Raw genomic sequence first — 6,641 nt, 5'->3', positions numbered from 1 at the left:
TCATGTAAGAAATTTATCAGGTATAGTCCCTTGTTGAGAATTTAGGAAAGTAAGTGGAAAGTGTTAATCCTAGATTATAACTCAATTCAAGGACATAATTATAGAACTTAATTCCACAAGAGTATGTAAATAAGAGAATTTGTGATAGAGTGGATTCACGAATAATACGTCTTGTTCAAAGAGTAGGTGCATGCAATGTTTTGTGATTCAACATCTTTTTAAGACCATGGTTTTTAGAACTCTTCACTATGGATGCACATATACAAAAAGGAAATCATGCGGTGTTCATAATGATATAGCAAGGAGTGACTTACTTGGTAACTTTATATTAGTGGGGCAGTGCCTTAACTGATGCACCCTGACTCCACATTTGTAACATACATTGGTAACATATTGATATACTACATGATCCGGTGGTGCAGTGATATTAATAGGAATAAGGGTACTCCCCTTAGCAACAAGTTCTACCAATCCTTCCATGGATCGATACATTCTTTTAACAAAATCTTGGGCAATCTCCCTCAGATTCAATGGTGGGGTCATTCCCTCCTTACTGCTTCAAACTCATGGATTATGGTATCAAGGTTACTCTTCTTGAGAATAATACATATCAAGAAAATTAGCTCCCTATCTTGGGCTCTACTGCACGATTTGGAGTATCAAAGAAGGGTGAAATTCCTAAATGTCCAAATAGACTCCAACTTATAGATGTGATCGACAACACACCGATAAGAAGGACTCTATTAGACACGGCTTCGAGACATCCTAGGACACTTTAAAACCTTAGGCTCTAATACCATATTTGTCACACCCCAAAACCGAGGAGCGCGACTGGTGCTCAACCGAGTAATTCTGACTGAGCAAGCTTGTTAGGTTTCATTCTACCCAAACTAATTCATGAATAAAGAGGAGATGAAATCCATCAATCATACCTTGTAATTATTTTATTAACAACTTCCATTTTTTTTTCATTAGCAACTTCATTCATAATCTTCAAAATATTACAAGTTTTATACATCTTTTCCAAATATCAATATTTCTAATTCAATTTTCCATTATCAAACTCCACCCACAACCTGTTTACGGAGCCTCTAAATACAACTGAAGAGTAACATGGAAATGTCGGCAACAAGGCTCCAGCTATACCTCAAAATACAAATTATATGATAAACAACGGTACAAGACCCCGAAATGAAGTGGGACTTACCAAGTCAGTTGAAAGGAAGATGTGTCACTAGATGTGACCAACACTGCATGCTATAGAACCACCTACATCCATTTAAAGGTGTAGCGCCCCCGACAAAAGGGATGTTAGTGTCATCGAATAGCACTAGTATGTATACCTAAACACCATCTCATTAGAAAGAACTATCATACAAGAATAAAGAAATCACAAATAGAAAGAACTATCATACAAGAACAAAGAAATCATAAAGATTCAACAAAAGCTTTAAACAATCACTACATCATCAAATAACAGGAATCATATAACTTTCACATAACTTTCATAACTTTAGGTTGGGACATTTTATACTATTGCACCATCATTCACAATACCACCACCGTTTTTGCGTGGAGTTCGATCTCGGCCCGATCGGCTAAGCCATCTCATTTGAGATGTATACCTCAATCACAATTTCATTTCACTTTCTGGTTTGAATATCAGCACAGTACCATCATGTGTGCATCATGGCGTCCGTCACGGCCCGATTGGCTAAGCCGTCTTATCAAGACATTTCCATTTTTCCATCAATCATCTCCTTTCAAGTTTATATCACACATATCAATTCATCGGCACTTGGGGCCATAATTATCACATCATACTTGGCACTAGGCCACATTTCATAATTCTAGCTCTTTTCCCCCACATTTCACATCAATATCAATTTCAACAACAAGCCATTCACTCCAAGATGTCAAGTACACATGAGAGGAATCATGAATCATGGGCATATACAATATTTTAGAAATCATACACCTCAAGTTCATTAGCAATGGAACTTTAAACACAAAGGATTCTTCCAAAAAGGAAGGGACACACCAAACCACCATATAAACACACATCAAAGTCATAAATAAGCAATTATACCAATTATTCATGAATTACCCTTTTCCAATCACGACGATATACAATTTCAACATCGAAGTATGTAATAACTCGGATCACATTGGATGTACTTATAAGGCAAAAAATTATCTCGAACAACCACTTATGGGCATAAATTGTGTACAAAGCCTTTAGGGCACTTTATTATTGAAGTCATTTATGGAAAGTAGAGTCAAGGCTCATTTGATAATCTGTTTCATATTTTCTCATGTCATAGGCATCACTAGGCACAATTATAACTCAAGTTCTCGGTACGTTGGCCATACTCTATTTCCTAATTCATTTGATTTATTTCAAACATCTTTATACATGGAGGATTTCACATAGTTTGGCATAACAATCTCAATTTAAACTTGACTTGAAATCTAGGCATTTTAGCACATAGTTCATATTCTTCATGTATCCTCAATTTACCAAGAATAGCATATTGAACACATTGAGATACACCTTTTACATATATTCTTGCAACAACGATTTCTTTGAAATAACAAGTACTTCATCAATCGAATTTCGGACTTACAATATTTTCATGGACACCATGGGAGCTCAATTTCTAAGAATAGGGGGTTTTAGCCATACATACCTCAAAGGGTTTTTCCTTAAGTTTCTACAATCCACCAACACTTCTAGCAATAACTATCTATAAGGAGATAGCGAGAATCGATTAATAATTTAGAAAGATTTATCATGGTGTAACTCTCTTAGGAATTTCATCAAACACCTAATCATGTGAAATAGACTACAAGGTTCTACAATAGAAATTCCTTCTTCCCTTATCCAATTTCATTAAGAACTACCCAAAATAGTTCATTAATCCCACATACTATAGCTTAGTTCCATATGAATGGCCTATTTTTAACCCCACAATATATTTTTGAACTCATAATCTCATATATGAAATATTATAAGTAGGACTTACCCAGAAGATAGTGAACTAGAGATTAGCATGCTTGATTCTTGAGGGTTTGTGTAGGATTGATGATTAAGAGGCTAGGTTCCCTCTTTATCTCTCTAAAATGCTCTCACCTCTCTCTAGATTTTGTGTAAAATAGTCCCAGATGAAGCCCCAAAGCTTATTTATCAAAGTGGGTTCGGATATGAAAATTTCCAAAAAATGACCCCCGAAGTCAAATATGTAGTGCAATTATGCTATAGCATAATCGAAATGTGGGCAGCATTCTTATAGCATAATCATTATGTGATAGCATAATTGACAGCATAATCAAAATGTGACAGCATAATGTTTTTCCCGACACTACTTTATTATGCGACGCATATGCGGTCCGCATAGTCGTTTTACGATCATAAAATTGGTCGCAAATCCAGCCTTTGGTAATTTGATCATAACTTTGTGTAGGAATATCCAAATGACGAATAGTTTGAAGCGTTAGAAACTAGAATCGAAGACCTTTCATTTGATATGTTGTGAACCACATAAAACCTTATATATATTTATATATGATCATCCAAATTGTGGACTTATGCGAACTCATTTGGAATTTTAGCCTAGTATGAAATTTTCCAATTTGACTTAGACTTAGGCCTCCCATTAGACCCCACATTACACATTATAAGACTTATACACTTATTTACCAAGTTGAATTGATGCCCATCATGTTAATAGCACATAAAATATTATAATTAGCCTACCTGGCACCACAAAATCCTGAATTACTTAGCGAAATTTCCGGGGCCTTACACAAGATGAACTGAAACAATAAGAGAATCATATTGTTGTTGGAACTTTGAATTGAAACTAGGACATACTAGTAAAGAGGATAGTGAGAAGAATGAAAGAACAAGAGAATGCAAATGGCTAGCCTTGGCTTGCAGCTGGCTAACTTAGAGCAGTAGCAACTAGCACAAGAGAGAGAGCAAAAATTTTTAAGTATGGGAGATAGTTTTGAACTAAGAGTTCGTGTCTGTGTGTGTTAATGAGAGAGCATATATATAGTTTGAAACTAGAAAGAATAATATGGTAAGAATCAAAAACAAGCAGTAATTATGGAATTAGGTATCAATTAGTATAAAATTAGCAGAAGTACTCCCTTAATTAAGGGAGTTAATTTCAAACAGTAAAGACAAACAAGGAAAGAGATCACATAAGACTGGAATATAACACACAAGGAAATAGTTTCAGCATAGTGCAAGTATAGAACACGTAATTAAGGCTAAGTACACATAGGGTCCGGTCTTCCTAGCGAGTCTTAGGTTCTTGGCTTCGCAGGGTAGTAGTCAAATCTTGCAATTTTAGCCACGTTTGGCCACATCGGTCGTTTTTGCAAAATAGGCATATTTTTGCAAATGTGGATTGTTTTTCCATGTCTTAGAGTCCTAAGTTCACAACAAGGTGTCCTCTCACTTTTAAGGTCCACTCCCGTTGAATTTGAATAATTAGTCATTTTTCGGCCGCATAGCCAATTTCTGCAAAGTGGGTCATTTTTGCAAAGCAGTTTGAGGGACCACGATTCCCGAGAGTTTATGGGCCTTCGTGAGGTGATTCCATGTTTTAGAGGTCCTCCTAATTGAGTTTTCATTTTTAACCACCTTTTTGCCACATTGGCCGTTTTGCAGAAATAACCTCACTCGTGCCTTGCATATGCCCAATAGGAAGCATTATGGTCTCACGTAGTGTCTCGAGTCACTAACTCTATTTGGTCTTAGTTTTCTCATTCAGGTGTGGATCCACGTACCAGGACTCAAGCATGACAGATACTCAGAACTACTGCATTCAGGAGTTGCTTGGGGAGCTTTTTTATGGTTTGAGTCTATTGTTCATGTTTTACTTTCTAGTCTTGTACCGTAGTATTCAGTCATTTAGTTGGTGTCAAAGCTGTCGTAGTATAGTTTAGTTTGTTGAGTCTCTCATTATCGTACCTCCTGTTTTGTATTTGAAAACCGAAAAAAGTTATAAATAAAAAATCCAAAAAGATTTTTGTTTCTTAGTTTATTTGTCCATTACTTTTCCAGAACTACGCTTGATCTGATTCATGAGGGACATGATATGTAGGCAACATACATGGGGTTCGATCGAATCATCATTAAAAAAGAAAAAGAAAAAAAAAGACGGATTTGTAGGGTGCGTGATTAAGCAAAAGAAAAGGGTTTAGAAAATTGAAATGAGCAAATTAGGATGATGCCATATGACTTTATGACCCTCAAAGCCATTTTAGAACCGTTAATTGTTGCTAGGTGCATTGCACACAATATGATATTATTATCTAATAAATGCCCTAACACTAACATGTTAGCTTTGTTTTGCTCCTTTTGGCTTTGTTTCACTATCAACTTCAAGAAGGTGGTTAGTTTGTTGGCACTCTGGCAAGTCATCCATACAACACTAGGTCAAAGAACAAGACAGTCATGACTAGAAAAGAATTGGATACAGGTGTTGTTGATCCATCAAGGGAGATTGTGGAATCAGAATATGAGTTGAATGAAGAGGTTCAAAGGTTGAAACAACAAATGTCATATATGTATCAAGCTTGGATCAGTGGTCATCCTCTACCCTCATTTCTCACTAACTACACTGAAAACCCTGTTACCATCTTACCACTATCACAAGGCCAGATTCCCACCACTGTTGATTTTTTCCCACAATATGCTCTAGGTTTTACCCTTTATCACAACTACCCTGGCACCTCTTCCCAACCTTTCCCTGCTCTACCAACCAAAACAACCTCATATCCCACTCCAAAATCCACTCTTGTTCTTGTAGCCCCTCCATAAGCTGCTATCCATCGATCTTCTAGTGAACCCACATTCAAAATCCCTGATGCCCAATCCTATGCTCCTGAACTAACTTTCAAGGTCTCGGATCCTTATAGCTATACCCATCACTTTGAGCCTCCTGTTGAAATTGAGAAGACCACTAAGAATGTGGAGAAAGATGACATATTCATGAAGGTGAAGAGTTTATAGAAATCTTTAAAGAACATGCAAGGGATAGGAAACCAAGTAATTGTGTCTTACAAGGACTTGTGCTTGTTCCCTGATGTCCAACTTCCCACTGGGTTCAAGATTCCAAAATTTGATTTATATGATGGACATGGAGATCTCGTGGTTGAGAAGTTATTGCAGTAAGACGAGAGGTGCTGGTAAGAAGGATGAGCTTTTAATGGCCTATTTCAGTCAGAGTTTGAATGGGGCAGCCCTCGAATGGTATACACGTCAAGATGCTAGCAGATGATATATATGGGACGATATGGCTCAGGCCTTTGCTCGACATTTTTAGTATAATATCGATATTGTCCCGGATCGCCTATCTTTGACAAAAATAGAAAAAAAGTCTAATGAAAGCTTTAGGGAATACAGACTCAGATGGAGACAACAAGCTGCCCGGGTCAATCCTCCGATGGAAGAAGACGAAATGGTCAAGTGCTTTCTTCAGGCACAAGAGCCTACTTACTTTGGCCACTTGATATCAGCCATGGGCAAACCTTTTAATGATGTGGTAAAGATGGGAGAGATGGTGTAATAAGGACTAAAGTCAAGCAAGATCATGAGCTATTCCGCCATAAAAGCAACTATGCAG

Source organism: Nicotiana sylvestris, chromosome 1 (assembly GCF_000393655.2).
Source record: "Nicotiana sylvestris chromosome 1, ASM39365v2, whole genome shotgun sequence".
NCBI lineage: Eukaryota > Viridiplantae > Streptophyta > Magnoliopsida > Solanales > Solanaceae > Nicotiana > Nicotiana sylvestris.
The sequence above is the reverse complement of the archived record's forward strand: the minus strand, read 5'-3'. Positions refer to the sequence as shown.